At 44.4% G+C, this 23,879-nt stretch overlaps 1 protein-coding gene across 6 annotated transcripts in view; it reads right to left on the bottom strand.

Annotated features, from left to right (window-relative positions):
- ARHGAP44 (Rho GTPase activating protein 44) overlaps nt 1–23,879 on the bottom strand; it is an 819,716-nt gene that overhangs the window by 241,354 nt on the left and 554,483 nt on the right. The window lies entirely within an intron of this gene.

The raw sequence follows: 23,879 nt of genomic DNA, 5'->3' as shown, positions 1-23,879 counted from the left end.
AAAGACATTCGTTATGGCCACGAGAAGAGGAAGCAGAATTGGCCGCACTGCAAGGAGCGATCAAGTAGAGGTCATGAGGATCTGTTGACATTGGCATGTTGGGGTCACCAGAGTTGGGCTCTTGAGTTCTATTCCGAATTGTAGGAGATTTCCAGATCAAAGCGTTTTTTTTTAATTACTTAAGGGACTTCGCTTGTTTTCCTGTTTAAGTCGGATTGTGAAATCCATGCTGATGGCATCATTCATCTGCATACAGGCTATTTCCCAAAGGGAACTTCTTTCACAATATTATGGAGCAGGGCTGCCCCAACAAAACATCCATGGGGGAGCAGGGGTGCTTTCTCTGAAACAGCCTGATAAATTGATGAAATGCTGTCCTCATAAAGTGTTCAGATTTTGCAAACCCTTAGGGAATCACATGTAATCTCCTACTCTGGAAAGTACATTTGTCAAGGGAGTTTGGAGGCGGAAGTCATGAGAATAGGGAGATGTTTAGTTGGCTGCCCTAAGGGCAACTAAATCAGCCTCGCAACTTGGATCACATTTTTATACACCCATGATTTTCAGTTTTTCTGATTTGGCACTTTTCTTTGTGAATGGAATTGGGGTACCAAGGCAATCATACCTTGCGTTTGATTAAATTTAGCAGGAAGAAGCCACGTGTTCTCCTATGGTCAGGGATTAATGGTTCCAGGTAAGAATGTTGACCTAAGAGGGCATTATAAATGCATCATCTCATGCAGGTGATATTCTTTATTCGTGGCAGTTTAAGGCAGATTGGACCAATGGCATGTCATGACTATGGCCAAAGGACACATTTAATGCCTAATGACATTTGGCATATTTCATTGCATCCTAAACGTGGTTGTAGACCCTCCTGAGTGGGAACCATCCCAGAGAACATGTTGTATTGCAGTGTTTATTCTCTGTAGAGGGGCTCCCGGTTCTGCACACTTCATCGGTGAGAGAATTTTATAGAATCATTTTATGACTGATTGCGTTATTTGGAAGCTATTTGGAGTGTTGGCCATCCAATCAGCTTCACAGGAATGCATGCTTTATATACAGATCAAAGCGTGAGTTACATGTTTCTGGCTAGCTCTGTGCCTTAGGCTGTTCGCTATCAGACTTGCCCCAGGACACAGGACTCATTTTCCTGGTCTAGCCCCCCACCTTTCCCTTTAATATTATTATTATTATTATTATTATTATTATTATTATTATTATTATTATTATTGTATTTATTGTGCATAGACATAGCTTCGAGAAGCAACAGACTGCTCAAAAGAGGTATACACCAATACAGATACATAACAGAGTGCTTTACAGAGGTATACAACATCACAGATGCACATCAGAGCGCTTTTCAGTGGTAACAACAAAACATATACAACGGGGGATAGGACACAGAGTGGCACAGAGGAGGGGTACAGCTGTACCGAATGGTGGGCAGGAGAGGGACATAAGGGGTCTAGCAAGGCAGGTGGCGCGAGGGGCGATGTGATGGCCTAGGTGTTAAGGAGGAGAGACTCCTTGAAGAGGTGGGTCTCAAGTTCTTTTCTGAATTGTAGGAGTGCGGGGGCAAGTCTGATGCCGACGTGGAGGAGGGTCCATAGTCTTGGGGTGTAGGCAGAGAAGGCTTGTTTTCTGGTACTTTCCTTTTTGCAGCGGCGGATTTCAAGTATGCACATGCTTCTGGTGGTGCTGTCCGCCAGAGATCCTGAGTTTCTCCTTGAGGCTGCTGGGTGAATTGAAGGCGACTGCCTTATAGATGATGAAGCAAGACTTGAAAGTGATTCATGCGTACAGTGGGCACCAGGAAAGGTCGATGAGGGCTGAGGTGACGTGGTTGTTTCTGCATAGACCCTTTATGAGGCTTGCACCCGCCTGTAGGCCCCTTCTCAGAGGCCCAAGTGAGGATGACGGGAGGCCTTCGAGGATTGCATTGCCCCATTCCAGGTGGGATAGGACCAATGCTTGAACGGTGGATCTAAAGCTGTCTGGAGGGAGACAGGGCTTGACTTTTCACAGGAGGGATAGCTGATACTAAGCTGTCTGAGTTTTCATTAGCTAAGTGTGTCTTGAAGGAGAGATGTTTATTGATGTGGAACCCAAGGGACTTGGGCAAGAGAGGAGCTCGGGTGTAAAGCCGTCACAGTTCATGGTTGATAGCCAGGTCTGTAAGTCTGGATGTTCGGTGTTGTTGGTGAGGAGTAGGAATTTGGTCTTGGCAAGGTTGAGCTTCAAGTAGGCACAGGGCATCCAAGACTGTATCAGCGAGAGGCAGGTTTTGAGACAATGGATGTCCATGATGGAGTTGATCTTGAGGTATAGCTGTGTGTCATCAGTTTATTGGTGGATGTGGATGTTATGTGTGGTGAGGAGGGCCCCCAGCGGCTCCACGTATAGATTGAAGATCACTGGGGAGAAGATGGAACCCTGCTGGACTCCCCAGGTGCCTGGTAGAATTGGTGATCTAGAGGAGTCCACCAGAACAAACTGCTTGTGGATGTTGAGGTAGGGATTGAATCAGTGTAGGACAACGTTGCTGATTCCCATGTGCCAATATAGGGTGTCTGTGAGTGCCTGGTGGTCTGCTGTGTTGAAAGCGGCTGAGATGTCGAGTAGAACCAGGAGGCAGGGATGGCTGTCGTCAAGGATGTTGAGGGCTTCGTCAACCACCTATATGGTTGCTGCCTCTGTGCTGCATTTGGGTCTGAATCCGGATTGGTAGGTTTAGAGGAGTTTGTGTTGTCGATGTGTTGCTGCAGTTGTGTGGCTACTGCTTTCTTGATGATCTTAACTAGGAAGGGAAGATGGGCGATGGGCCGATATTTACCTAGGTTGTCGGGATCCAGAGTGGGATTCCTTATTAGATGGTGGATTTTTTCTGTTTTTAGGGTCGATGGGAAGGTGCCTTGAGTTAGGAAGCTCTTAATGATCGCCAGCTAGGGAAGGAGAGCTACTGCGGGGAGGGTCTTGAGTAGGGATGCTGGGAGAGTGTCATCTGTATACGATGTGGCTTTTAGGGTGACAGCCAGGGTTTCTACCAGGTCCTCTGTCGAGAATGTTTTGAATGTTGTCCAGGGTGAAGAGATTTTACAGGGAGGGACGTGAGGTGGGTCTATGGGTGCAGAGCTGTTGTCTATGTGCTGGTGAATCTTACTGATTTTGTCGATCAAAAAGGTGTTGATGGCGGTGGATTTTCGGATGGAGTGTGGTATGGCAGGCTTGGGTGGCGGGTTGACGCACTGCTTGACCGCTTTGAAGAGGGCTTTGCTTTTGTTGTTGGCTTCTAATATAATATTCTGATAGTAGGAGGCCTTGGCTAATTTGATTAGTTGTCTGCAGCTTGCTCCAAGTTCCTTGAGAAGAGCCAGGTTGCATGCAGTCCTGGAGCGGCACAGGTTTTCTCGTTTCCTGATAACTCTTTTGCTGAGGTTGAGTTCTTGCTGTACCAGGGTGCTGATGGTGTCGATGGTTGCCCTCTACCTCATATCAACATACCTTTGCTACACTCGCCTAGCTGCATCTCAGGCCCTTGATCACTACTCCTGCTGCATCTGGTGTGCCGACAGCTCCTTTGCTGGACCATGAAATGAGAAGCGGGCTACGTTCAGAGCCACGCTTTGCAATTTCATGGAAGCCATGCTTCTTCATCTCACTGATTCCACGGGCCGTGTGCTGGACACATCCTATGTTGATTGTTTATGTTGAATTCCTCTTGATCTTAAAGCCATAAGTGTTTGCCCTGGAGTGTTAATAGCAATAATACCCCCTAATCGGGCCATTACTGGATGGTAACGGCCCGATATGAGTTCATTTAGACAGGAGAGTTACCACCCAGTAATGGCCTCGTAATGTGGCATTATTGCTTAAAATTCTGAATTCCAAGCGTTTCCCTTATTTGAGGCTACACTTGCTGTTCTTCTTTCAAAACTGGCAAGCCAAGCAGCGGAACATCATTGCTTTCCAGTTTCCAAATCGGGTTGAGGTGGTGAGTCGACCCAGAGACAGATTTCCAAAGTCTGACGCATGTGCCACTCTGTGCTAGGACGTCTTTAGGGTCTAGCCAACAAGGCCTCAAAGTTCCACTTACTCGGCCTAGTCTTTCCTGAACCCTGTGGCAATGTTGGGTATGCTATGAAAAAGTACTGATACAGAGTAGAAGGGTACACTGGGAAGTTCACATGCCCAAACTCCTTGACTGGATGATCCAAGCAAGGATTCTGCTTTTTAAACTTTTTACATCTGCTAATGGATGATCCAAGCAAGGATGTTGCTTTTTAACCTTTTTACATCTGTCCATGCTCCAACAGCATCAGAGCCAACTCCAGTGGCCTCTTACGTGTGCTTGGTGGATTCTGCCCTCAACAGAGGCCCACATCTTCAGCCAGCTTGGGACCTGACATAGGCAGCCGTAATTTACCACACAACAGAGCCTGCTGATAGGGGCTCTAAAGCCTCAATAATATGCTATGGTCACTTCATGACACATAGCATGATATGTAATATTTTGATGGCATACGCTTGCTACCTTTCAGAATGCCATGCCCTGCTGGCGTTTATGGGCAATGATTATATGTTATGTGATACGACATAATTTACCATGGGTAATTTCTTGACTTGTCTAAAGACAATGGGCCTCATTACAAGTTTGCCGGTCCGGGAACTACAGTACCAGTAAGCATGATGGTATCGTAGTTCCCAGACCGGCAAACTACGAGTTTTGCTTGCGGGTGCCATTTGCCTGCAAAGGCACCCGCGAGCAGAGCACGTCGGATGCACCGGCACCATTCACGAATGGTGCTGCTTCATCCACCTTCCCCATTGCCATTGAGCCCCATAGGACTCAATGGGAATGGGGATGATGGCAGCACCAGCACCGTTAATAATGGTGCCGGTGCTACTGTGAAAGTCTGCGACCTGGTGGGCGGGACATCAGCCGGTCGCAGACACAGAGTGTGCCGGTCGGGTAAAAACAGTACCGGTAGGCTTACCGGCACCATCGTTACCAGACCAGCACACTCTTAATGAGGCCCAAATCAATTGGCCAAACAAGTTTGAAAATGAACTGCTGTGGAAAAACATCCATCTTTGTCTCCAATGGGTTTACGAGGCATGTCTTTGTTGCTTTAGGGTGATATGCCTTTTTCTGTTCATAGTATGATGCACAGAGAAAAACTGCATTACTGGGATTTGGGTCTCTAACTGCAGTGTCTCAATACACAATGGCCCTCATTATAGGCCCGATTCATGGAACGTTTTCCTATGGGATTGCACCATTATAAAACACTTCCATGAATCAGGCCCTATGAGTTTGCCAGTATTCTGGTGGTAATACCGCCAGGATACTGGCAAGTAGTAATACTGTTAATGGCACCTAGTTCTGGTGGAATGCCCACCGAATTCTGAGTGGTGGTAATGGTTGTAAATCTCCATTCCATGGATGTAGTCCCATAAGATTCCAAAGGGGGTATTGTCCATATTACAGGCCCCAGTAGCACCGGTGCCGGTAATACCAGCTATTTTGTACCGGTAAGGTGGCACGGAATGACCTCCCTGCCACCTCACCGGCAAACTTGTACCTTTCCAGTGCATAAATGTGCCAGTATACGGTTATACCAGAATGTTAATTTTATTTTATTTTTTTTCTTTCTTTTTTTTTATAGTTCATTATAAACTTTTAAAATATGAATTCAGCAATTCCATTTTAAATATCATCAAATCAGTCACATTAAGCAGAACAGAAAACCAAAGAAGAGAAATAGAACAAGGTTTCTATCACCATTCCATAGAGGATAAGACAAATAGAAGGAAGAGCACATGTTTGTTAAGCTCCTCTCTTGTCTTCTGTTTGGATCTTCCAATAAACATTTTCATTTCTCATTTCCTTTGCAAGATTTGGAGTGGGCATCTATACAATGTGAGTCTTCCATTGTCATTAGAAAAGTTAAAAGTGGTATCTACTTCACCGAAATCAGGGTCTATAATTGTTCCAAAAAAAATATCAAGGCAAAGATCAAGTCTTTATCAGATCCCATGGTCACCTGACTCCACCAATCATCTCCACTTGAGGTGAATTTCTTTGCAATTACCTTACCTACGTATGTTGTTCTTAGATCTTGCAACTTGGTACAGTATAGGATCAGATGTTTCAGAGATTCCATCTCTATTTCACAGAATCTACAGTTACAGTCCATCGTTCCATTTTTTGAATCTTAAATTCATTATCGCTTTAGTTTGAAATAGATTTAAGTGGAACATAATGTATAGCTTCCTTTTTTTGACACAGGGGAATATTTGGAGATACTCTGGCAAGGTATTTACTGCTCTTGATTCTGGCGTTGCGTCAGCCATACATCTATATTGTATCCTCTGTTCTGTGTTTTCACACCAATCTTGCATCCATATTTTTTTTTACTGCTTTGGGGTTTTGAGTCAAACGCTCTTTGTTGACTTGCGATTGTGTAAGAATAGTTTCACATTTCTGTCTCCATTTGTCCAGTATAGTTGCAGCTGGTGTTTCCGGAGTGTTTGTTAACAACATTTTGAACTGAGGGATGTTTTCAGCTCCACTCTCTTTCCTGTACAGGGAGAGCATCTGCCATATTACTTTGGCATTTATGGACGTTAGTCCGAGGTCCAATGTGGGGGCAGCCCAGCATTGCTTCTCCTCCAAATGCCAGTGACGGTATTACTTTAGTTTTGTAAAATTCCAATGCAGACTTTATAGTAAATTTCCCATACATTTTGTTTATTGCTGTTCATTGTCCAGCCAAGAATTTACATTTTCTCTTGATTTTTGCAATCATCGGGTTGTCGTTTAGATATGAGTTTATTAGTAGACCCAGGTATTGAACCTCTGTAGTTATCTTAATTGAGTCCTGCTCTATAAACTATTTAAATTGTTTTCTTATGTTTGTTTTTGTACCTACTAGGTTTTGTAAGAGTAGGATTTCAGTTTTTGCAGGGTTGATTTTCAAACCATTTTTTTCTGTGTATTCTTTTATGGCTTGGAGTTTTCTTTGGAGCCCAATTGTAGTCATATCTATGAGCACAATGTCGTCTGCGTAAATCAGATGGTTTAGTGTAGTCCCGTTGATCTTTGTCCCTTGAGGTTGTGATTGTTGATGATAGGTTTCCATTTTGGTCCAGTCTCACTATAATTTCCGTCTTTGAGTATAGTTCTTTGATCGCCGACAACAAGCTCTGTGGGCAATTTAGCGATTTCATCTTTGTCCAAAGGAGCTCCCGATCAATACTATCGAACGCTTGTGCTAAATCCACAAACGCTAGATATATTTTGTATCTTTTATCTATTGCCTCCATTTTGAGCAAATTCATCAGAAAGATATTTAGATTACAGCCGACGCCCTTAACAAAGCCTGTTTGGTGTATATCCATTATATTATTTAGTTTTATCCAATTTTTCAGCCTTTTCAGATGTTGTGAGGCAAACATTTTTCCCACAACATCTAATAGTGCTATAGGCCTATGATTTGGTGGCTCTGTACGCAAGACTTTTTTAAATATTGGCACTATTCTGGCTCTCTTCCAGGATCTAGAGATCCTTTTCTCCATCATGATGTTATTAAACAGTTTAGTGCAAAAATTCGCCCATTCTTCAGGATGTTGTTTCAGGCTTTCATTCGTGAGCCAATCGGGTCCTAGGGCTCTAGATGAACTCAATGTTATGATGTTCTCTAAGATTTCTTCTTTAATAAAGTTGAGATCCCAAAGGCCCGTTTTTTTCTGGCATGTTATGCTTTGTTAACATTTTTTTTTCCTAAATAGTGCTTTGTAATGGTCTTTCCATCAGGCTTTGGATACTCTATTGGTTTGAATAGAGGGTTGTGCACTCTCCATGTTGTTGATAACCTCCCAAAAGGACGAATTGTTTTTTTTTGCTTCAAGATGTCAAGCATTTTTTTGGAGTCCCTCTGAAGTATACAGACTTTATGAGATTGCAGCCATCTCTTATATTTCACTTTTATTTTTTTTGTTTCAATTACGTAATTGCATCCAGGATTCCTCTTCAATGTCCTTATTGTTTTCCGTAATTCTCTTTTTTTCCTGACAATTTCATAGTCATACACATGCTTGTTCTTAAAATGACTATCCTTATGTGTATTTTTAATTTCTACATATTGTTGTAGAAGTGCTGGATATTCAATTTGGTTTTTGGTTTCATCGGCACCTGCCCTGGAGAGTTCATCTGTAAGTTCTATAATTTTGTGTTTATTTAGTCTAAGGCGATTCCTCCCTAGCATTACGGTGACCAAATTGTTCCAATTTTTATTCTCGTATTTTGTCAGTTGGACTATTTCGATTTTGATCAAATTATGATCGCTGTGTAACGTCGCTAGGATTTTTAAGTTTTGGATTTTTCCTCTTAAATTTTCTGAGACATAGAAATAGTCTAGGATGGAATAGGACTTCTCTCTGCACCATGTTGGGTTTGGAAGAATGTCCCCCTCAATATTGCCAATATTCCATTTCTTCATGCCAAGCAGCTTTAATTTGATCTTGAACTTTTGGTCTCCCAGCAGACAGATCTTTCTTATCTCCAGTTTGCTCAATCAGTTTCATATTCAGATCAGCGAACAGTATTATTTGTGGTTGTTCACCGTTTACTAGAATTGCATCTATTATTTTTACAATTAAATCCAGATATTCCCACTCTTTTACTGCTTTATGTTGCCAATAGATGTTGATGACATAGAATTCTACTTGATCATCGTGCTCATTCTGATATCTTCCGATATTCACTTGCTGTATATATGGTGAGTAGTTGACAGTCTTTAGGATCCTTAGACCATATTCTAGTTTCACCATAGTCAGCAAACCGGCCTTCGGCCTCCTTCAGAATTTTTTATCGCTGGGTTCAAGTCAAAACCATCCGCAGTTGGGCAGTTGACCAGCCAAGTTTCCTGTAAGCAGATGATGGCCAATTCTTTCAAAATCTTTGGGTTGTTATTAAAGAGGTGTGAGAAACCTCTTGTATTCCACAAGCTCATCTGCAATGGTTTTACTTCTTTGTTTTCCTGGCATTAACTATTGTTTGTTTTGTTTAAGCTTCTTGCCAGCCATGTCCAACTTTCACTGGAATTTATCTCCACCTCTTTATCATCTTCACCATTGAACGTTGCCGTATTTCCTTCTTGACATGAAAATGTTATTTTAATTGTTTTTTTTTTTCTTCTGGTTGCTCTTCCCTTTGATTCTGGGTTTCGTTATAATTAGCCTCCAAGTTAGCCATTGGAGGTTTGGAATTGATGTTCGGTTTTAGTTGCTGGTATGTTATGTCATCGTCCTCATTTCTCATTCTAGGGGCATCGCTTTTCTTAGTTTGTTGCAATTTTGACTCACCCTCTTCAAGCAGAACTTCTTTTACATGAAAGCTTCTAGCATTTAGTGTGCTGACATTCGTGACAATTATGTCTTTGATCACCTTTGAGTAGATGTGTAAAATAACTCTGTCAGTAGTTTTCTCGTCCACAGATTCCACTGTTTTGATGCCATTTGTTCGTACCGATTTTAGTTGTGGAATGAGATTAAATAATTGTTTGTATGTTTGTTTGTTTGTTTATTTGTAGGGTGCAAGAAAACCTTTGGGTAGCTGGGCGCGCAGAGTAGCAAGAATACTTAGAACCTGGTTACAGGTTACAGATTCCAGGTTGTAGGTATCATATGTTATATACAGTAATTACATTATATACATTCTTTACCTTTACATGTAGAAATAGAGGGTAACATATTATAAGCAGTAGATACATTATGTACATTTTACATTTGAGAGTGGATGGGTGCGTATGGTATCAGTACACAATGCCCATGGTCTCAGGTTTCAAAGGTCGTTGCGACGGAGCCAGGTGCGGGTATGGTGCCTGAAGCTGTTGTAGGACTGGTCCCTTCTTAATTCAACTGGTAGGGCGTTGCAGTACTGAGCTGCTTGCACGGGAAGCTATTGCCTCCTGGTTTTTTTTGTCAGAATCTTGGGGTTTGGAGTTGGCTGTTCTGGTTGGTCGTGCAGAGGTTTTTCTTATTATTCTGTCCCTGAGGTATGGGGGGCAGCATTGTTCAGGCATTTTAATGTTAGTGTGGCAATTTTGAGGGTGATCCAATCGCTAATTTTTAGCCAGTTGTAGTTTCCACGCGCATTTGAAATGTGCTCTCTGACAGGGAGGTTCAGGGCCGTTCTGAGCACGTTGTTTTGCAGGGTTTGGAGTTTATTGATGATGTATTTGTTAGCGCCTGCATAAAGTGCATTGCAGTAATCCAATTTTGAGAGGATCAGTGCATTGGCTAGGATAATGCAGCTAGCTGGTGAGAGGAAGGGTCTGCATGCTTTAAGGAGTTTACCAGTATAGGCAGTGGATGAGGCCAGGGAGTTCACTTGTTTCCTTAAGGACAAGGTAGAATCCAAGTAGAAACCAAGGGTCTTCACCTCTTTGGCGACAGGGATTATATTGCTGTCGATGTTGAAAGAGCTGTAGTTAGAGTCAAGTTTTTTTAGGTTGTTAGGTGAGCCTAGAATGAAGATCTCTGTTTTTTCTTCATTCAGGCAGAGGCCATGGGTTGCCATCCATGCCTGAATGAGAGTGTACATTTTGTTTACTAAAGCTGTATCCGTAACAAAATTGCCCGAAAGGGGGATGAGGATCTGGGTGTCGTCTACATAATTTGTGTAGGTGACACCCAGTCTGTCCAATTTGTCGAATAGAGGTTTAGTAAAGATATTGTACATCGTTGGTGTGACACATGTTGTCTGGATATGGTCTGCAGAGTCTAAGGTGGAGAAGACTTGCATACTTCTATTGTCGAGAAAGGATTGAACCCAGGCTATAGCTTCACTTGAGAAGTGGGCGGCTGACGCTAGGTGTTTGCAAAGTTCTGCGTGGTTCACTAGGTTAAAGACCGCCAACAGATCAAAGAGGAGTAGCATAGCTGTGTTTCCTTTGTCGCTGAGCTCGTCAATTTGGGCTTTGAGATCTATAAGTGCATTCTCAGTGTCGTGCTGAGGTCTGAAGCCAGATTGACGAGTGCCAAGGAGTTGGTTAGTCTCCAGGTATTTTTGGATTTGGAGATAGGCCACTCTGTCAATTATCTTCAGGAGGAAAGGGACAGTGGTGATGGGCCTATAGTTGGTGGGGACGGAGGGGTCCAGGGTTTGTTTTTTTTAGCACGGGGAGAACACAGGACTCTTTTAAGTTACTTGGGACTGTGCTAGATGAAAAGGAGGCATTGATAAGTTTGGTGACAAAAGGGGCTAGGTCTCTGGCGGCATTCTTAATTATCTGGGCCGGGCAGTAATCACCTTTGCAGTTTGAGGGTTTTAGTGAGGCAATGATTTTTTCAGTTTCATGAGTGGAAACCTTAGCGAATTTGAAAGGTGTTAAGCTAGGATTGGGAGTGGCCGTGAGTGTGGGCATACTAGGAGTTTCACTGAGAGGGAGCGAGGCTTTGTTTAAGGTAATTTTATATTGTAGTGTTTTCACTTTATTTGCGAGGGCGTTTTGGATATTGGTACACCGTTGCTTGTCTTTGGGTACGTTATCGGGTGGTGGTATGAGAGATTCAAGTTCTTGCAGGATTGTAAAGAATTCCTTTGTATTGGAACATGCGTTGGAGATTCTATCATTATAGACGTCTTTTATAGCTTGAATGATTGTTTTCTTTTAGTTAGTAGCGCATAGTTTGAGTTTAAGTTTGTTTTCAGCTGTAGGGGTGTGTCGCCATACCGCTTCAAGCTTCCTTTTTTACAATCTCAGTTCTTTTAGGTGGGGGGTGAACCAAGTATTGAGGTGGGATTGTTGTTTACTTTTACAGTTCTTCAGTGGGGCAACGGTGTCCATGGCTATGGCCATGGTGTCGTTGTGTATTTTGACCATGGTATCTGGGTCAGAATCTGTTGGCAGGGCATTGATGGTTGTAACACACTTTGGTGATTTAGTATTAAAGCTTCTTCTGCACGGAAGAGACTTTCCAATAGCAGGAAGTAATTCACTTTTGACATGTTCCTCTTTATGCTTGTTTGTTTTTGCTTTGAGTTTTGAGCTCTTGTGTCATTCCTCCAAGATTCGCCACAATTTGCCTGGCTATAATTTGTTCTTCCTTCTTGATTATTGTCATCTTTTCTTTTCGACATTTGGTTTTCTTTCGCCTCGTGGTTTGCGCAAACTTGTGGGGTCTCCTGTTGGGGACTAGCTGAGCTGCTTATTTTTGCTACAGCCTGGTCTCTAAGTTGTGCAAGCGTGAGAAATGTCTTCAGTATAGATCATTTTCTGTTTTCTATTGCTTCAGTTTTTTGGGGGGTTATTTCAATCATGCATATTCTGGGGTAAGCAGTCCACACATTCATTTTTAAAGATTGTTCAATCAGGTGATGTACATTAAGAGGTTGGCTTTTGATGCCAGGCTCGCCTGGATCATCCTCGACCTCTTCAAGGTCTATATCATATGTGGATAGATTCATTAGTTCTTCCATTAAGCATACTGAATCATCAACATCATTCTTTTTTTCTTTGTCCATGTATGGATCTGTGGCTTTCTTCTCAGAAATGGTGTTAGATTTAATTTCTTGTGCTTTCGGCCATTGATCAGAGTTTGTCTGCGTCTTATCTGAGATTTCATTTGTTTGAATTGTAAAATGTAAGGATTTTATATTCCGCAAAAATTTGCAGTAATTCCTTGCAAGAATGTTGTTCCTGTTTGACATATTTTTTGTTTTCATTAACCTTTTACAGGGTAGCTTTTTGTTATCCTCTTTCTTTTGTGCAGTTTTGCCTTTTGTTTTAAAGATCGAGTAAGTGTCTTAATTTGGCTCCGGCGTCACAGACTTCACTTTGTTGATAATTTCCGGGTTGGATGGTAACCCCTCTGCGTTTGCCGAAGTTGATGGGAGAGGAGATATCATATTTTCTACAGCATTCATCTCCTCTACTGCATCCACGGTTTCCATCTGCAGTGCATCTAGCAATTTCTTTTGATTTTTTTGTTTTGCTCTAGCAAGATCCTTGGTATCTTGCTGTGGTAGATTGTTCGGTCTGTCCAATTGCAGATGGCTAGGATCCAAATCAATAGTTCTTTGTGTATGATTTCGAGATGGATCTTCGAGTCTAGTATTTTCAGTTCTTCCTGCCCCTTCTATTGCGGGCTTATCTAACTGATACAGCTCTGCGTTGGCCTAGATTGAGCTTTCTTGAACTATTATTTGTCTTTTTAGTATTAAAACGGCTTCCCTTGCTACCTCAGCGAGGAGGCGTTTATCTGCCGAATTATTTTTTAGCTGGTCTTTCAGGATATCTCCCGATAATTCAGCATTTTTATAGTTGTTATCCAATTGGGAAGCTAAGATCTGTAGTGTGCTCTCCATCTGTATTATTTTTGAGTTCACCAATTAGTGTGTGTTGGACTCTCACACTTTCACTCAGATTTTCATAGAGTTTCATTAGGGGAGCAACAGTGATTGTCAGGGCCGATATTATATTTGGGCGCAGTTCGTTTATCACTGGCTCCACCATCTCTGTGCATTCATTCATGTTTTTTCGATAGGCTGATTGATGGGTTGCCTGATTTCTTTTGTTGCCAAGATGCATTTGTCTTCGGACTTTAGGAACATTTCTCTCAATCATTGAGGAGTCAGAGTCTGAGTCAGAATCAGTGGAGGACTCTTTCCATTCATCCATAGAGTTAGTTACACTGTTTTTACTTAAGCCCCTTAGCAGTTTGTCATTATTAATTTGTCTTTGCTTTAGCTTGTTTGTTTATGAGGTACGTTGCACTTTTTTATTTTGAGAAGCCGGCTATTCCGATACTTGGGCTGAGGCTGAAGTCCACCCGTTGTCTCTTTTTGGGGAGATTTGGCTGTTCCATCTTGTGGTAATCAGTTTCACCTATGCCTGCTTTTTTACAGGGTGGCGATAATTCTGTTGTTGCATCAAGTGCTTTGTAACTATTACAGCTGCTGCGATTTTTATTTTCTGGCGTGATATGTGCACTTATAGACACATTGATATTCTTTAGGTCGTGAATTAGCTTGTCTGCTAACAGCAAGGAATTTCGTCTTTCGTTTGTCCTCTTTTCAGGCATTATATTTTTGCATTCATCCAATGCATTAGTCCATAAGGGGGCATTAGTAAATGTCTCATCTTCCACATTGGTGATTGTGAATTCAGATTCCACATTCATAGCTTCTTTGTGTTTGTCAGAGTCTCTCCTATTAATGAAAGAGGTAGTTTCATGTGAATTGTGAGATCTAGTAAAACAATCAATCACCCACAATGGCAAAACTCGGAAAGACATAATCTTCGTTTTTTTTTTAGGCTGCTCTGTGTAGGGGAGGACTGGCCGCGAGGCCCTCCTCACCTACAGCCTTCTCCCCAGGTGAGGACCATGGCTCGATGGGCGTCCCCTCATGCCACCCGGGCCCAGGTGGAGGAGGGTTCACCCGCCGACGACATTGCCCACACGTATCCGTTCCCTGCATATACAAAAATTCAGTTAGGCCTAGAAGCCATCTTGTCTAGCAAAGATGGCGTGAGTTTAGCACACTGTAGCGCGGCCCCCCACCTTTGGAGGACTTTCCAAGCATCTCTGCCGCCGCAGCACTATGGTAGATCCGCTGCGAGCGCGTTCCCATGAGAAAGCCGGGTATGAGATAACCCGAGATGCTAAACACTGTAACATTTCGTCGTTCACAATGTAATACTGCATCCCGTGCGACCTGGTCCGCGAGGCCAGGGCAACGCAGAAATGAATTCAAGTAGTGGTATTAGTGAACTACTTTTCTTAAACAGAATCTGCAAACCATGAATTAGCCATAAAAGTGAAATGTTTATATGACTTCACATTGTGATTGTACTAATGCTGCTAGATCACAGAGAAAGTGTCTTTAAGTCATATGTAGACACATGAACCCCTATATGTCTCCTTAAGTCACCCATAGTGGCAACCGTCAATCTCTGTGGTCCATAATATAGTTCTACCTCATGTACCGTCGAATGTATATAGATACTTAAACACTGCAGTACATATAATACCATGTAATGAAAAGGTACTCGAATCGACTGTATTAAAGAAATGTGTAACGAAGTCGAAATATAGATGTGTGTTTAAATAAGATCAAAATAAGGCAAAACATTATAAAAGTTCTGCATTCAAAAGTCAGCAACGCACGAGGAAAAAACCTTTGTGAATATATGCAAGGCTATTCTCCCTCCCACCCTACGAAGCCTGCCAGATAAAGAAGCTAAGGCATGTGCCGCGCTCCCTCACCTCCCCCAACCAAGCTGGAGCCGCTTCAGAGAGTCAGAGGCCCCGGTACCGCACCCAAGGCCACAGCCCGCCACCTGTGTTATTTACAGCACTGTAATAAACCCACGTTTGAATCCACAGATCTACCAGCACCCTCTCGTAAATCCCACAACCCCCCTAGACCACCCCAAGAATCATGACCCCGTGCAAAGCTGGGACAAGACACAGAGCATTCGGCCCAGGCCCCAGAGCCCAGCCCCTCGACCTAAAATACCGGTCAATAGGACACAGGTAAATCTCACCCCAACCGACAACTACCAGACCTCTCACGAGGTGCATTCCTCATGTGTTGCATTTATTTTATAAGATAAACTGCTGAGCGATTTATTGATGAACTTAAATGTCGTTTCTTGAATAACTGCAGTGCGCATGGCCTAGGGCAAACGAGTCAGGAAAGGTATTCATCTTTGTCACAGGCTGCCCCAGCATACCAACACCACCCGGATGACCTCAAGCCGGCCTGCCAGGCCCAACCCAACCCACGAGGCTGACCAGTGACGTCCTCCCACCCGGACCAACCAAGCTGCAGCAACACCTATAGTTAGTCGACGCCACCCAATCCCAATTAACTTGTGCCCCCTATAGTGTGTAGGTTTTGATGACGTTTTTTGTATTAGAAATACGCCTGTCTTTGCTATTGTCAGACAGAGCGCTCTCGGGGGTTGCAGAGTTCTTTGCATGCCCTATTCTTTGGATAAACTCCCACTTACGCTCACCAGCACTCTGTCTTGGCCTTATTCCCATTACGGGAGTGTCCATCATTGTCTCCTATTACGGGGAGGATCGTGCTAACTTGGGGGCGCTTCCTTTCAGTGGTGACCCCGATAGCGTGATATCTCCAAATTATTTTTCCTAACTCCTTTTTAACGACCCCCTTGTGGCACGAGAATCTCCGGTCGAGAAGGGACACGCACGGTGAGCCGGCTCCGGGAGGCTGCCCGCCAACGGCGACCGGCACAATAAGAAGTGCGCACTCAATGAGAAAGGGTACGGGATCCCGATTGGAAAAAAATCCCCTTTGAGTGCCGCTCGCCGGAGCCAGGGGCTGACCGTTGAGTTACCGGTGACACTGCCTGGACGGACCCAGTTTCGGAGACTATCGGCTCAAGACGGGCACGTGAGTACCGAGTGCGAGCGATCGTAAAGGGGAAGGGAGGGGAAATTGTGAACAGAGGAACGGGGACAGGTAGAGGAGAAGAATAATGGGGGTCTACTAAAGACGGGTCTTGAAAATTTCTTTATCTTTTTCTTTGCATATGGCCATTAGGAGTAAGAAGTGAATGAAGAAGTAGAAGTGACGGGAACCTAGCTCCGAAAGGGGGTGGAAGGCGGCGCCGCATAGTGCTATCTAAACTAGTACTGGGAATTTATGAAGAAGTAAAAAATAAGTTATTGGTGTCTGGCAAAGGGAGACACTTAGGATACTTTTAGTGATTGCTACTCTTTCTATTTCTTTTGTTTCCGTTCTACGGGGTAAGGGGTGAAAGTGAAAAGGGTATAAGATAAATATACTTGTAGAAGAACTATAAAGTAGGGAGCACATTTGTAGGAGTGGGGATTAAGTAGTAGCACGTACAGACGTGAACACAGTAACCATAGCAGAAAAACAGGGACAGCTGGCCAGGGAGGAAAGGGAGGAAAAAAGTGAGGTGTGAGTGGGAAAGCATTGTGAGGGGTGCGCGCACCGTGTGAATAGTGAAGAAGAACGACTGACCGCGAGGGGGTGCCAGAGAGTGTGGACCATAACTAGCAGGTGGTTGATTGTGAATGAAAATTGCGCGGGTTTGAACAGGGATGCGAAGAGAATGAGGAATGGCGAGTAAGAAAGAATGTTAGTAGTGAATTTAACTTGCGTAATATCATTGAGAAGTCTGCTCTTGCCTGGGCCATAAAAATATACGTAGACATATCTATACGTAATAAAAAGTAAAGTAGGTGAACACGGTCAGTGCTATTGATTTAGAATATGGGGACAGAAACTCCCTTGTCACATATTTGTACGAGCTTACCGGGATACGCTGAACGAATCAAGAAATACCACGATCAATGGGTAACAGAATTAAAAGGGGAAGGATTGCCCCAGATTTGGCCTGAGGGGGGGTCTTTTGAAAAAAGCGTCCTAGATATGGTACGAACGTGCATTCACCTCAAGTACAAGGGCAAACAGTGGCAAAACAGGAAGGAGATATTAGATCTCTGGAGACTATTTGAGGAAATACCCCCACCCAAAGCTCCGGCGCCAAATGTCGATCTACCTTCCACCACAGACAACCCATTGATGATTCCAAGAGAGGAGAAGGAACAACTAAATACAGAACAACCTGTAGAGGTGATTAGTTTGTACCCGATATTACATAAACCGGCCCCCGCAGCAGGATATAGTGATCCTACTTATGTGCCTCCCCCTACAACTACTACACCCCTAAAACCAACAGCCCCCCCACCATACGAAAGCACTAGAGAGCGTGCCCAGAGAAGCGCGCAAAGAGGGGACATAGAAAAGCTAACGAGCGATTTAGAATCGAGGCTCTCGATAGCAAAGGATGAACTCTCAAGAATAAAAGACATATGTGAGCGTACAGCAGGAACTCCCACTCGATCAGGACGTGTATCCAGAACATCAAGTGAAAGTAGAGAAATTGAGGAAGGATGGAAAAAGGGTGAAATATTGTTCAGAATAGAGGAAGAACCGACAAGAATAATACAGGTGGAAACACCAGAGGGGAGCATCGGTGATGTATCACGGCAGACAGGGATCAGAGAGGACCTGCTATGTGATGTCCGAGGCGAAGTAGATGAGAGTGATAGGTTGAGCATGGCAGTAGGAGGGGAAAGCGAGGAGCTGGACGGTGGATGCTCACTAGGAACAATAGACGACGAGTGGATGGGGCGACTAAGGAATAGAGTGGGGAGGATGGCGCCATTGGGGTCAGCAACGACCAAAGTGGGTGAGGGCGCCACGTTAAAAGGAAAATTACAACTTCCACTAATACACAGAGGGGGAGGAAGGCCAAACTATATACCCTGGGCCCAGATGGATAAGGCTAATTTGATGAAGTTATTGCCCCCGTTGTCCGGAGGGGCGAGCAAGTGGATATATGCATTCGAGAAACATACTGCCGGCATACCGCTGGCAGTAGGCGATGTGAAAAGCCTACTAGTATCAGCAGTAGGAGATCAAGCAGACAGAGTATGGGTTAAGGCTGGTTTCCCGGCCGTGACATTAGATTGTGACCGTCATGATGGAGCGTCTTTTAATACAGTGCGGGCACGGGTTTGGGATGCGCTGCGGGAGACGTTCCCAGATACTCCAGATTTACAGTCAGTAATGCAGTGTACAATGAATGACGGGGAGGATGCTATGGATTACATACTTCGGGTGCAGGAGATGTGGAGAGCGGAAACGGGCACACCCTGGCACCAATCCACATCTCTATTTTATTTTATCATTAAGAGGGGGCTCCCAAAAGAGGTGCAGAAGGCACTCGATAAGATAGCGGGCGTTGAGGCAAAGGGGTGGCCAGAGATCCAAAGTATAATAGTGCACCATTGTAAAAGGATAAAAGAGAGAGAGAGGGAAGTAGCACAGAAAAGGTTGGCAGACGAGGCAAAGTTGGTACAATCAAAACTGGTGAAGGTTGCAGCAGCGGTAGCAGGGCTCCAACTCATGAGGGAGGGAGAGGAAGGAGAGGAGGGGCAAATAGCAATACAAGGAAGAATAGCAGCAAATTGGGCAGGGCAAGGACAACGACAGTGGACTGAGCAGGAGCAGAACGGAGGTCCAATGTGGCAAGAGTGGGCCCCACGAGGGGGTAGAGGTGGGTACAGGGGCCGAAGAGGAGGACAAGGGTATGGAGGAATGGGAGGAAATGGGTGGCAGGGTCCCAGAGGTCCACAGGGGAGCTGCTGGAATTGTGGGAGATGGGGACATTACTCAAGGGAGTGCAGAAGCAGACAAAACAACGGGTTTCAGGAGACAGAGCAGTACGGTCACCCCCACCCAGGAAGCCCATATGGCCTCCCCATGGGACAATACCAGCAACCAGAAAATGCAGGACAAAGAAGTAACGCACAACTACACGGACATCAGTACAGAACACAAAACCACCCACAGAGTAATGACAATATACAATACACGCCAGGTAACACTTTCGCCACAGTAGCTAATGGAGCGCCTGCCCCCGCACCTTATAGCGGCGTGTCAGTAGTTTCGGGGAACATTTTTGATCAAGGGGGGGCAATGAGACACCCCGCATAGGACAGCCCACAGAGAGCACTTGCGTGTCCGGTACTATCTACGACCCACAATGCATCAGAGGAACCATTGATAGGAGCGCAGATAGGAGACAAGCAATTCATATTCATGGTGGATTCGGGAGCGGAAAAATCATGTATTAAAGAGGGCCGGTTCCCGTTATCTAATAAAACTTTAGAGACGCAGGGGTTCTCTGGGGCTGTAATTGAAGTTCCTTACACAGAGGCATTGGATGTGACAGTGGGGGGTAAAACAGTGAAAGCACCCTTACTGTATTATGAACGCTCGCCCATTAATTTGCTGGGGAGAGATCTCTTAAGCAAACTAAATATGACAATATCATTCACAGAAAGTGGTATCGTATGTTCAACACCTGGCATATGTCCCCTCCGCATAATGGCAGTAATACATGGCCACACAATCATGCAGGAGATCAGAGGGTTACCAAGAAACGAGGAGATGTTTATTGAAGGCATGAGAACATTGGCTCTTATAGTACCAGAACTAAAACGGATGGATTGGAGGATCCCAGCCGAATTCCTTTTCCGCCCCATAGTGAGCCCCGACACAGCTCCCGGGTCAGTGCTATCGTTGGATTTACACGCAGTACACGTGTCAGCAAACAGAATATGTGTGATTGGCATTGACATGGAAGGATGCGAGTGGCGGACAGTACTGTGTACAAATGCAAATATCCCACTGCGGGAGCTATCGGACGAGGAGCTATTTTCCGACACTGAGAGAGATGGCGAAATAGTGATGGAATTAGCAATGCCGTGCGACATTGTAGTTACAGCCAGAAAAACTCAAGTTGAATTAATGGCAGTAGTAGGAGCACCACATGCATTTTTTGATGACGACATGAGGTTAGTACCCACTAACATATGGACAAATGGCCCCCATGATGTGGGGTTATTACATGGGGTTCAGCCTGTGGTAATAAAACTGAAACAGGGAGCAATTCTACCCCGGGTAAAACAATATCCATTGTCACGCGAAGCAGAAGAAGGGATCAGAGAGACAATAGATGCACTGTTAGCGCAAGGAATAATAGTGCCCTCAAACTCCCCATGTAACACATGCATTTACCCGATTAAAAAGGCGAAGGGAGGTTCATGGAGGATGATACAAGATTTACGCCCACTCAATGATGTGATTCAGAAGGAGTTCCCTTTAGTCCCGAACCCGGCGACAATACTATGCAATATTCCAAAGACAGCATCCCACTTCACGGTCATTGACTTGAAAAATGCATTTTTCTCGATTCCCTTAGCAGAAGAGAGCAGGTACTTAACAGCGTTTACACTAGGGGGGAGGAGGTTCGAACATTGCAGATTACCACAAGGATATTGCGAGAGCCCAAGCATATTCAACAGGATACTACATGAAGATCTGGGGAACTTGTCTGTAGAAAGCACGGTGATTCAGTACGTTGATGATTTATTGGTTTGTGCACAAACTGAGGAAGAGTGTAGAAAGGATTCAATAACACTCCTGATATTATTGGCCAATAAAGGGTACAAAGTGGACAAGGGCAAGTTACAATACTGCCTGACAGAGGTCCTATATTTGGGACAGCTGATATCAAAGGATGGCAAGCGGATTATACCAGACAGAGCACAGGCGATTAGAGCAGTTGGGGAGCCCAAAACAGTAAAAGAGATGCAGAAATTCCTGGGCATGTGCAACTACTGCCGAGCATGGATATTGGATTATGCAGCATACACAAGTCCCTTATTACAGGCACTCAAAGAAGCCCAGCAGGAAAACAAACACATAGAATGGACAGAAGAAATGAACACATCATTTAACTCACTGAAAGAGCTGATATCAAGCGCTCCAGTACTGGCAAATCCAGATTATGGGCGCGAATTCTTCCTATTCTCGCACTGCAAAGGAACACTGATGACAGCAGTGCTGACACAAAAGACATCGTTAGGGCACAAGCCACTGGCTTACTATAGTGGCACCCTAGATGCAGTAATGCAAGGTCATTTCGCGTGCGAGCAATCACTAGCTGCAGCCGCGTTCGCCATTGAAAAAAGCGCCACGATAGTAATGGGCTGTCCTGTGACACTATTTGTGGAACACTCACTCTTTGCAATATTAGAGCGATCAAAGAGCACATTGACAACACAACGCGCCACAGCATATGAAATAATATTGTCCAGTGCAAACATACATATAGTAAGATGCAAAACAGTGAACCCAGCCACATTCATCACAGAGGCGTGCACCATAGAAGACATGCAGAACCACAACTGTGCAACATACACAGGTGACGAAGGTCAGGACCAGGTGATTTTTGAGAATGCCCTCAACGAAGGAGAGGTGTATTTCGTGGACGGGTCAGCCTCAATAGACATGGAGACAGGAGAGAAACATGTGGGTATGGCAGTGGTACGATTAGAGGAAGGTGAATACGAAACACTAGTGCAACACCGCCTCCCATCACACTATTCAGCCCAAGCAGCCGAACTCATAGCACTAATAGAAGCATTGCATGCAGCTAAAGGATGCGCAGTGACAATATATACAGACTCAGCATACATGATAACAACAGTACACGGAGGGCTGGCACGGTGGGGGCGGAGAGGGTTCCGACGAGCAGATGGAACAACGGTTCAGCATGCAGAATTATTGAAAGAACTGATTGAGGCCCTGCAAGAACCCACGGCAGTGGCCATCGTAAAATGCCAAGCCCACACTACAAATACAGATCTTATATCTTTGGGGAACGCGGCAGCAGACGCCGCCGCCAAAGAAGCTTCATATTTTCAGAAAGGTGAGGTAGGAGAGTACATGTTACACCACACAGCAAGCCAAGAGGTCACCACAGGATACAACATGATGCCTACACAAGAAATAATAGAGCTGCAAGAGGGAGCAAGTGCAGAAGAGAAAGTGTTGTGGAATAAGAGGGGATGCAGCAAATCGCCGACGGATTTATTGTGGCGACAAGAAAGTTCAGGAAAAGCAGTGATGCCAGTCACATTGTTAGAAATAGCATTTCAACAACTACACTTCCCCGCACATAACGCAAAACAACACATAATGGCGGAGATACAAGAAGATTGGTTTGCACCTTGCCTCCAGGAACACATCACAAGACTGGCATTGGAATGCACGACATGTCAAATTTATAACTCAGGTATGACATTGCGCACACTAAGGGGTACGATACCAAAACCAAATGGCCCATTCAGAGAGCTCCACATCGATTATGTAGACATGGGAGAAAGATGTAATGGGGCCCGCTACATGATTGTGGTTGTATGTCCATTTTCAAGGTGGGTGGAGGCAGGTCCTTGTGCGCGTCCTGATGCGAAGGGCGCCGCAAAGTTCCTAGTACGGGAAGTGTTCCCGCGCTGGGGAATTTGCAAAGTTATTCGCTCAGACAATGGCACACATTTTGTTAATGAACTGTTCAAAGAAGTGACTACGTTATTGGGAATAAAGCACAAATTATGCTCGATTTATCATCCTCAAAGTAATGGCGTAGTGGAAAAGATGAACGGCCTGCTAAAAAGGAGATTGTCAAAACTGTGTTTTTCCCTTAAAAAGACCTGGATGTACTGCCTACCCTTGGCCCTGTTCGAATTGCGCAATCAGCCAAGCAAAGACCACCATTTGTCTCCGTATGAGATCGTCACGGGAAGGAGAATGCACACAGCGCACTCGCCTCTCCGTGAACGTTCTGATGCACACAGAAGCGCAGCGATATTGGGAGAGGAGTTCACAGAGTACTTGAAAAAACTAACACGGGCAGCACGCATTATAGCGAAGCAACTCGCCCCCCCCCTCTACAAGAGAGGAGGGGAATACAACAGAACGGGTACCACTGCCTGACAAACAATTACAGCTAATGCCAGGTGACTTTATATATGTCAGAAGTTTTGTACGAAGGTGGAATGCGCCACGTTTCCATGGCCCTTATGAGGTAGTGTTTTGCACGCCCACAGCAGTAAAGGTAAAGGGCCTAAGATACTGGGTGCATTTGACAGACGTACGCAGAGCTTATAGCGCCGTGGAAGGTGAGGTGCAGGACGAGGCACAGGCAACAGCAGACAGTGGTGTTATGGAGAATGAGTAAAGGTGATTTTGTGTATGTGCAGCGATTGACAATGAATGCAAATGATCACATGGCATTCGTACGAAAAAAGAAAAACCTTGTTCTCTCATTTTTTTTTGAAATTTTTCTTTCTTTTGAAGAAGATTTTATATATATTGTACAATAATCTAAACGTATTGATTGCAAATACCCTTGTCTGTGGAAACAAACCCTTCCCCTACCCACGCCCATGCT

This window comes from Ambystoma mexicanum, chromosome 3q (genome assembly GCF_040938575.1).
Source record: "Ambystoma mexicanum isolate Mex_15411 chromosome 3q, UKY_AmexF1_1, whole genome shotgun sequence".
In the NCBI taxonomy this organism is placed as follows: Eukaryota; Metazoa; Chordata; class Amphibia; order Caudata; family Ambystomatidae; genus Ambystoma; species Ambystoma mexicanum.
Note: the sequence above shows the minus strand (reverse complement) of the source record. Positions and strands in the feature narration are given on the sequence as shown.